This window comes from Arachis ipaensis, chromosome B06 (genome assembly GCF_000816755.2).
Source record: "Arachis ipaensis cultivar K30076 chromosome B06, Araip1.1, whole genome shotgun sequence".
Classification (NCBI taxonomy): domain Eukaryota; kingdom Viridiplantae; phylum Streptophyta; class Magnoliopsida; order Fabales; family Fabaceae; genus Arachis; species Arachis ipaensis.
This window is the reverse complement of record NC_029790.2, coordinates 6176321-6186286: the sequence shown is the minus strand read 5'-3', so window position 1 is coordinate 6186286 and position 9966 is coordinate 6176321. Positions and strand designations below refer to the sequence as shown.

General features: G+C 34.0%; 1 protein-coding gene and 1 long non-coding RNA gene across 2 annotated transcripts in view; one reads left to right on the top strand and one right to left on the bottom strand.

Annotated features, from left to right (window-relative positions):
* The window catches only part of LOC110263117, a 21883-nt gene that overhangs the window by 826 nt on the left and 11091 nt on the right, over positions 1–9966 (top strand). Inside the window, exon 2 of the long non-coding RNA XR_002348182.1 lies at positions 7585–7592. This is a non-coding gene — a long non-coding RNA (uncharacterized LOC110263117). The remainder of the gene's footprint in view (positions 1–7584; positions 7593–9966) is intronic.
* Positions 1–9966, bottom strand: part of LOC107645563 (beta-amyrin 11-oxidase-like) — a 71936-nt gene that overhangs the window by 54587 nt on the left and 7383 nt on the right. The gene's annotated exons all lie outside the window — the stretch shown is intronic.

The window sequence follows — 9966 nt, the reverse complement described above, 5'->3', positions numbered from 1 at the left end:
TTATTTTTAAAAATTGATCAATTAAAAATAATTAAATTAGTTTTATTAAATATTTTGAGTTAAGTTAATTACAATTTTTGTGTAATTTTTATAATTGGTTATTTTATATAATTTAAAACTAAAATCCAGTAATAGAAGTGTTATATAATTTAATTTAAGAAATTTGTATTGTGATTAAATTACAGTTTATTTTATTAAATTGAGTTCTTAGAGATTAACTTATTAGAAATGATTAAATAGATTTTTGTAAATACTTTAAATTTAAGTCCGTTAATATTTTTGGACAACTTTTATTATAATTAGTTATTTCATATAAATTGAAATTAAAGTTCTCGTGACGGAAAAATAATAAAAAGTTGTATAATTTAATATGGATAATTGATATTAGGATTTAAACCATCAGAAAATCTTCACATACAAGTGTTTTCCCTATACAAGTCTTACAAGCCCTATTTCTATGCCATTACTAGAAATAGGATTTTTTCTGACGAATTTTGAGACGAAATCGAAATAAATTTCGAACAAATTAGAGACAAAATGTTTCTTTCAAACAAAATTGAGACGAATTTTTTTTTGTCCCAAAAAGCCTTGTTGCTAATTTACATTTTGTCTGAAATTTCGTCCGAAATTTTTTTCAAATGATTTTGTGACAGATTTCGAATAGGCGTTTATCTGCTAGATTTCTAACTATTATGATGTATTTTAGATAAATTTTAGACAGATTAGCCAACATAAAGACAATGTATTTCAGACAAATTTCAAACGTAAAAATATTTCATTTTAGACAAATTTCAAACAAAAAATATATTTTATTTCAGACAAATTTCTAACGAATTTAGTCAAATATAACAAATTCCCAAATTTGCGAGAAAAAATTTTAGCTACTTCGAAGGGTAAGCTATAGTAAAAGCATTTAAGACTAATTATAGACAAATTTGGGATAGAATTAACATTTTTCAAAATGCGTCCCAAATCCGTCTGAAGTTATTGCGCATATTCAGATGGAATACAGACGAATTATAGTTTTTGTCCAAAATGTGTTGCTAATCTGTATGAAAATTTTGGCGCCATTCAAGAAAAGTTTGGCGCCAAAATTTGGGACGAAATTTAGACAAATTTAGGATAGAATATATTATTCCAATGTCTCCACTAAAAATTGTTCAACATTTGTCTCAAATTTGTCCGAAATGAAAAAGTCATTCAGACGGAATAAATTTTGTTTGAAATTTTCGTCCGAAAAAGCTCTATTTCTAGTCGTGCATATAGATTTCTACAAGCACGTCTGAGTGGTGGTTTGACCAACAGGTTATTTTGGATTGAAGGGGTCAGCATGTGAGGGTAATGTTCGACATACATTCAAGGCTTATGCCACAACATGTGATGGAGTAGTATGTTGCTGTTCGTGATGTGGTTGTTGGCGGTGGGTCGTCCTCTTCGATCCCGCAAGTAATCCAGGTGAATGCAATACTGATCCATCTTGCCTGGCCTCGTGATAGTGCCAAAGAAGACGACAGCAAAGGCGATTCAGATTGTGTTGTCGAGTCTGGGTTGTCTAAGGAGACTTCTTCCTCTGATGAGTATGTGACGGAGACTCCCATCGACGATGGTGCTCCGTTTCTCCTGCCCCCCTTTGTCTATTCCTCAATTATCAAAAGCTCCAAGTCATTATCACACTTTGAACTTAGACGCAATGCATCTAAATGATCCTCTCAATGCTGGCCAGGGGGAAGATTACAACACGGATAGTGGGTTGGAATTCCAGGTTGGCCATAGGTTCAGGAACCATGATGTTGTTCCGATGGCGGTGAAGAACCACAGTATCCAAAGGAATGTGGAGTACAGAGTTTTTGGGTTAGATAGATTTAAATACCATTGTCGTTGCAAGCAATTCGGTAACAATTGTCCATGAAGTCTTCATGCGACACTATGGCAAAACTTGAACTACTGGTATATTTCAAGCTATCGTATCGAAAGGTGTGAATGGTAAAACAAAAAGCGATTGTTCAGATTTATGGTGACTTGGAAGAGTCTTACAACAAGATACCGGGCCTCTTACAGGCTTTGCAAGAATGCCTCCCAAATACAATTCACGATTGTGTTGATATTTTGTATTATGACGGGGACATGATTGACGAAAATTGGAGCTAGCTTGATAAGGTCTTTTGGGCATTTTCTACTTGTGTTGAGGTGTTTAAACATTGCAAGTCTTTTATTTCGATGGATGGGACACATTTGTATGGAAAGTACATGGGCGTGCTATTAATTGTTGTGGCTTAAGATTGTAATAAGAACATTCTGTCCATCGCATTCACATTAGTCAAGTCTGAGACAACTGAATCAAGCTAATTTTTTCTATCAAATTTGCGGCAGCATGTTAGTCTGCAGCAAGAACTTCTTGTTATATATGATAGATCACAGGTTATTCGCGTTGCCCTAAATGTACCGCACAGTGGATGCCGTCCTCCTTCAGCACATCATACTTATTGCATATGTCACATGAATTCGAACTTCAACTCACAATTCAAGTCGACTAAGGGCAAAAGATACCTTAATAACAAATCTGACTATGGTGAGAATGAACTTATGCAAGGCATATTTGTTTTTAAAGTTGCTGGCCAATTTTTTTGCAAAGGAACATACAAAGAACTTAGTATATTAGAACATGGAGAAACTGAATTCTATATACTTAAGAATTGTGAAAAAGTTCAATCATGGGTTGATGAACATATGACATATTTAACAAGAGAAAAATCTAGAAATCTCAAGAAAATACACAAGAATCAATTCGTAAAAGGTTTGAAAGGAAGGTAATTGAATCAACTTTGAGTATTTTAGAATTGAAAAGTCTTTTGGCAATTTAATTTTAATCTCTATTCCTTAATGTAGATTTTATATCTACACAAAGTAGGGAGTGCACAGGTTAACAATTAACTACTTTCTCTAGCAAGAAGTCCTGGTCATCGTGCACATTTCTACAAAACATATGCTATCAACGGTTTTATTATGACATGTTGATTGAGATTATCGAATTGGATTATGTGAAAAAATATAAAGTGATTTTATTAAAATGTGATTGGTTTGATGTTCATTCAGTAAGACAAAATTAAAGTAGGAATATTGTAAAGATGAATATGAATCTACAGTACAAGTAAAATCTCATAATACATATGATGTGTCTGAACAAGATATCATGCACGAACATCATACCAACAAGCTGAAATGAGAGGGCTTTAATCAAGTTTTTTTTTGAATGATGTCAATTTGGTGCTCAATTTGGGAAGAGGTGACACAGAGGGATCAAGTGTGAATGTGCTTATTTATATAGATCAAAAAGAAGAAGAAGAAAAAGAAGAAGAAGATAGTTCAAACGATAGTATTAGTGATAGTGATTGAATTCTTAGTAGTTTTATTTTGGGGTTCACATGATATTTGCAATTGTTAAATTATCCACTCTTTGCTATTTTTTTATATATTTTTTAAAAAGTATAATATATTTTTATCATGCCCATTTTTGTTGATTTTTTTTCTTTGGTATAATTAAGTTAGGTATATATTTTATTATTTCATTTTCTTCATGTTATATGAGTTTTAATGTAGATTGTGTAACACCCTACCACACAGAGTCTTATGTTTAAGTCATAAAATAGAGGTGCAAGGTATTACGACCTCTAAAAATAAAAATATATATAATAATAGTTGAAAAAAAGTTTATAATAAGGAGACTTTGAAGGAAAGTCTAAAAACAAAATCGTAAAACCGAAAAGCGCAACGCTCGTGAATAACGTTGTATGAAGAAAGTTTAAGCGCAAATAAATACGTATACAAAAGGAGTAGATGATCAAGGATACGTAGTAATCAAGCTCCAAGCTCGCCTGCGAATCTAAGGCTGGTCGGAGAGTATTTACAATTTTACATACATACATATTAAGTCCAAATCCCAAAATACACAATAGAATCTCTAGTGCTCCATAAACCTCTATGAGGTATAAAATAAAACAAGTCAAAAGGAGAGTTATATACAGGAGCATATATCTAAACAGAAACAAAAAATAATATCCCAAAAAACCCCCTTCACTGCAAGAGCTCCAGACGCCTAACGAGGTGCCTCGCGACCTGCATCTGAAAAATACAAATATCCGTATGGAATGAGAACCGGAGGTTCTCAGCATGGTAATGGTGCTGCGTACATAAGATATAAGGTCTCGAAAAAGTCAGAGGCAATTCTAGAACCCCGACACTTAGATTATAAGACTTAAAGAATGAAAATTGAAAACTAAAACCATAAACAGGGGTGGTTTTCTAAGGTCCTTAAACTTAACCGAATTCTCACTAAAATCCTCAACTATTCCCTTCCTCCACCATCTTCCAAAACACCAGTAGAACCACATAGACAAACAAAGCAGAAAAATTAGACACAAGTAGAAGACAGATATAGTAAACAGAACATATAGCAGTTAAGCATGAAATAACAAGTAGGCAATCCCAAGAAAGCAAACTAAAACAAACAGACAAATACATATGATGCATGCCTTTCCTACTGACCGTGAGCTCACGTATCAGTTACTTTGCCAGAACCTGACACACCTGGTAGCTAACCCGGATATTGTCTCTTGAATGCGCATCTCCAAGAGGCATAAAATCGGGGGATTAGTGCTCTACCACCTTCTCCTGGAGGCATACACCAGGGGGAAATAAATTGGAGATTAGTACCCTACCACCTTCCCCTAGTGAGGTCGTGCCATACCGGTTGAGAGATTAGTGTCCTACCACCTTGTAGACAGAAAGAGAAAGAATGTGAGGGTGTATGTCGGGGGATTAGTGCCCTGCCACCTTTCTCACATCCCACAAAACACAATCACAAGAAATACGGGGGAATGAATCGAGGGATTAGCGTTCTACCGCCTTCTCCACATCCAACAAAACACATCCACAAAGAATGCAAGAGAATGAGTCGAGGGATTAACACCCTACTGCCTTCCCCACATCCAACACATCCATACCATCATCATGTCCATTCATTCTCAAATTCGTCATTTTCCATGCTTACTTCGCCCCCAAGCTACCTTTTCTTCCTAGCTTCATCTCATTACTAGGTATACCACTAAGGTTTAGGGGTTAAAAGAGTAAAACTAGAGGTTTAGAGGTTTAAAATACAAAAAATCATTTGCTGAAAAACAGGGGTCACGCGTACTCGTGGGTCATGCGTACACGTGGGCGTGCATTTTTCCTTCCTCGCGTACGCAAGCACCCTTCTCGCGTACGCAAGATGCCCAACCTGAAAGGTTTGGTTGCGTCGCGTGCAGTGGTCGTGTACGCAAGACATGTAGAATGGCAAAAATGCTGAATGCTACAGAATTTTCAATTTTGCACTCCGAACTTCCGACGCGCATAACTTTTTCGTTTCAAAATATTTTTCATCCGTTCTTCTAACGGCATAATCTTCACAGACCCAATTTTCATATGAAAGAAGTTTGAAATAATTTAAGGGTATGAAAACCGAGTTATGATTCACCAAAATTTGACCAAAAACTAGTTTTTCACAAAATCTTCCAAACTTCTATTTTCACAAAACATAAATCACTAATCATATCCACTCAATAATACTCTGCACCAAAACATACCAAAATCATAGCAACACAGTCCCACAGTCTTCCACAACTAATCATACCTCAATTTTTAAACAATCGCATACAAATCCATCAAGCTTGACTTCAATAATCAACAAAATCTCATATTCAAGGATTTCATAATCAATACCACCTCATATTCAAACATTAATATATTACTATCATTCGTTCAATTCATCATATCATCAACTATCCACCATATTTATATCATTAACAAACACCCAATTATCCACAACCAATCTCAACACACATTGTATTAACCAAAGTCACTAAACATGCATCAATCATACATTTCAACTTAGCCTATGTCATCTAGCCTAAGTTTTCATGACACCGTACATATTATATATGAGAAACTAAAATCATACCTTGGTCGATTCGTTGATAAAGCCCGGAACACCTCATAATACAATGTTTTTCAAGCTTCCAAGACTCCGAAATCTCACCCAATAGCCCTATAGCCTCCAAAGCTCAACCCAAGCTCCACATTCTCAATCTTGACTCCACCAATAAGAATTTTCAATCTATTATCATAATCAAAATAGAGTTCACTAATTCAACATATATACCAAGGGTTTAAGGGTGCTTACCTTACCCACAACTCAAACGAGCTAAACCCGACAAAACACACAAGCTAATTCGAATCTAAACATCGAAATCATACAAAATTCAACATGCATTCACATTGAATTTCGAAATTGGGGAGAAGAAAACTGAAACTAAAAAATGAGTTTCATACCTAATCAAGAACTGGGCTTTGTGGAGCTCGTCACGTGGCCACAAACGGTGCGACAATCGGAGCTCCGGATCAAAAGTTTTAGCAATTGGAACTTGAAATAAGGATTTGTGTTTTTCTTGAAAGTGTTCTTCCCCTTTTGGCCAAGTTCCAGCGTGAATGGCATGGTGGATGGGAGAGAAGAACTGAAGCTCTTTAATTAAGTGGGATTGAGTTGGACCTTGGGCCCAATATGGGTCTGGTTCGTTCGATTCGGTCCGTTTAACCTAATTTTAGGTCAAATTCTTTGAAATTAGTATCAAAATTTTTATTTTAATTAGCTCTATTTTATTAAACTATAAAATTCTATTTTCTAATTACTTGATTAATAATTAATTTATTGGTTAATTATTTACTAGTTTCGTGGGTTTTACAGATTGCGTATTATGATGGCACCTCGAAGGATTTAAACAAGGGCTACTACATCAACATCTACAACACTATTAACTGCTCCAGCCAAACAACCCTTCCTTTAGCCCCTGCTTCACCCCTGGCAGCCCCCATTTCATAACCAGCATCCCCTATTTCAGTGCCAGCATCTGTCCCCGTTTCATCATGTGTTGGTAGAAGGGGACCTTCACGTGGGATTGCAATAAACAAGATGTTAAAAATAAGCACAGCTGAAAAATTGAAATTGTCTTTGGAGAATTTAGCACCTAATGACATCAATGCTTACTTTTTACATCTGAAATTGGTATTGTTACAAGATAAAATGTTCGTTTATATGTAGAGAAATGAAGTCAAATTGGAGATGATGTTAAAAAAAATATGCGACCTTATTTTGGTAATATATATTTATATTTTTAGCTATTATTTATTTTTCTACTTTATTTGTGCTAACTAACTTTGACCAAACTTATGTAAAAAAAAATTAATATAACAGATACATAGGTAATGTGCAAAATGATTTTATCTAAGGCTAATGTTTCTTATCGAATTTGGCACTCAAAATTACGTTAACACTATGAAATGTATCAAATTGAAAAGGAGCGCCTTTAAAATTCACTGCACAATGTTCTTTCAGAGACATAGGAGATGGTGTGCTACTTTAGATCTACCTCTTTTCAATTTTGGATTTCCATTCTGACAATTATTAAAATGTTCCTATCTTGTCTTGTTGCTTTAAATCAATGATATAATTATAATTTAACTCCTTTTTTTTGTGAGTTTCATATTCTATAGGAAAAAAAGTTCAAGAAACAAACAAAATAGAAAGCATCACGTTGTATCACATATTATTGGTCGAAGAATATTTCAAATTGTTAGATGTGATTAGGTAAATAGTGTTGAACTCTTTAACTTAGTGTTATATTTTTTGTTATATTAAGTTTGTATTTAATTACATATGATATTTTACAATTAAAAAAAACTACAGCGCAATCTTAGAACTAGTGAGGAGCCTGATATTTAAGAATTGTGACAAATTACTCTTCAAAAGAATGATGGAAAATGTATAAGTCAATGAAAAAGCTAAATAAATTGATGTAACATCAGCCTTTTCGTTTTTACCTTTGTAGCTTCATGATTAATAAATCCTATAAAACTGAAAATTCTATCACTCCAAATGAAGTATTTGTAGTTGTAAGAGGTGAGAAAAATAGTGTAAATTATGGTATAAAGGCTTCAAAAACCAAGTTAAAGATTCAAGCACAACTTGAAGAGGTAATGCAAGATCGTGAGGAGCTAGCAAAGGAAATAGATGTTTTTAAAGAAAAACTTAAAAAGCATCACAGACGGCAAGAGGAAGAATTAGCTCAAGTGAAATCTCAATTGGAAGTTCAACAAACCCTTTTGAACTCTTTGATAGCGTGCTTTAACAATGAAAATGGTTAGCAATTAAAGATACATATAAAACTGCTTATTGTTTTAGTACATATTCGTACATGGTTGATATATTATTAGTCTAGGTTGAATTACATATGGATCTATTTATTATATTTTAGTTGTGTTATGGTTAAGAAATGATAAATGTCTTATTATTTGGTTTGATAAATTTGGTTGTGCATGTAATAATTGAGAAATAAGTGATGAATTGTTTTTTTTATGAAACCGTAGATGGTGAAAATATTCAAGGTTTAGGGAAGTTCCTGCCAATTGAGTAAAAGTAAATGAAAAAATTGTAATTAGTGTTATTTTATATTTTTAATTTTTGGTTTGGTTTTTCATATTTATAGGAGTGTCAAAATGATGACAATATGCTAGCTATAAAATTTAAGAATATTTTAAATTTATGAAGACACTAATTTATATAGAACTTTGAGTATATACCCACTTTGGTCCTCAAAGAATTTTAAACTGGACACTTTAGTCCCTAACTAAAATTAATTACTCGATTGATCCCTAACAATTAATTCCGTCAGTCACTTAGGTCCTTTACTCCGTTAACTCTAACGAAGGACAAAATGGTCCCTGACAACTCTAACAAGGGACAAAATGATCTCTCATCCCCACAACTACTCAAAGGGCACGCCTTTCTCTACTCTCCGGCAAGCAACATAGATTGTTGGACATTAGGACATCATGAGAAGATTCTCCTTCGACATCATATTCAAATTCTCATTTGAAATAGCCTTTCTCCACTCTCCAGCAAGCAATATAGATTGTTGGACATTAGGACACCATGAGAAGATTCTCCTTCGACATCATATGCAAATTCTCATTTGAAATAGACACCGAGTGCTTCATTCCTTCTTTTCCAGAGTCCAAGTTGGCAGACAGCTTCAACCTCGCTTCCAAGCTATCAGTACAACGAGCAATGTCGCCGTTGCCGCTCATATGAAAACTGAAGCGATTATTGAACATTGGTTTGGAGAAGAAGCCAAAGGAAGCGATCGGAGTGGTGGACAATGTGGTCATGGAGATGATAGGGAAGAGGAAGAGGGAGATGGCAACGACGACGACGGGTCTTAACAAATCAGACTTGCTGTCTAGATTCATGGGATCCATCGAAGACGATAACTAGTTGAGAGATATAGGCATTAGTTTCCTGAGTATGAATTGGTTGAGAACAAGTTGAGGATTTTTTTTCTTGTGAACATTAAATTTATAGAGTGTGCATTGTGTAGTTTGAAGTTACAGTATTAAACTGCTAGTGTTGTGCGAGATATGATGGAAATTGGGAGAGAACAGTGTCGTTTTCAAATAAAGGAGATCAGGGACCATTTTGTCCCCTGTTAGAGTTGTCAAGGACTAGTTTGTCCTCCGTTAGAGTTAACGGAGTAAAGGACCCAAGTGACTGACGGAATTAATTGTTAGGGACCAATCGAGTAATTAATTTTTGTTGGAGACTAAATTGTCCAGTATGAAATTCTTTGAGGATCAAAATGGATATATACTCTAGAACTTTTGTATCGTGGTTGAACTTCTAGAACTAACTTTAATATTATTTTGCTTTAAAACAATCTTAGTTAAATGAAAGATGTTTGAATTATCTATGATATTATATATTAGATAAATATTGACTTGCTCAGTAAATTAATTAATATATTAATTAATTAAAAATAATACAATTTGACAAATTATGTGTGTAATTTGTATAAAAAATGTTACAAAATAAATATTGTG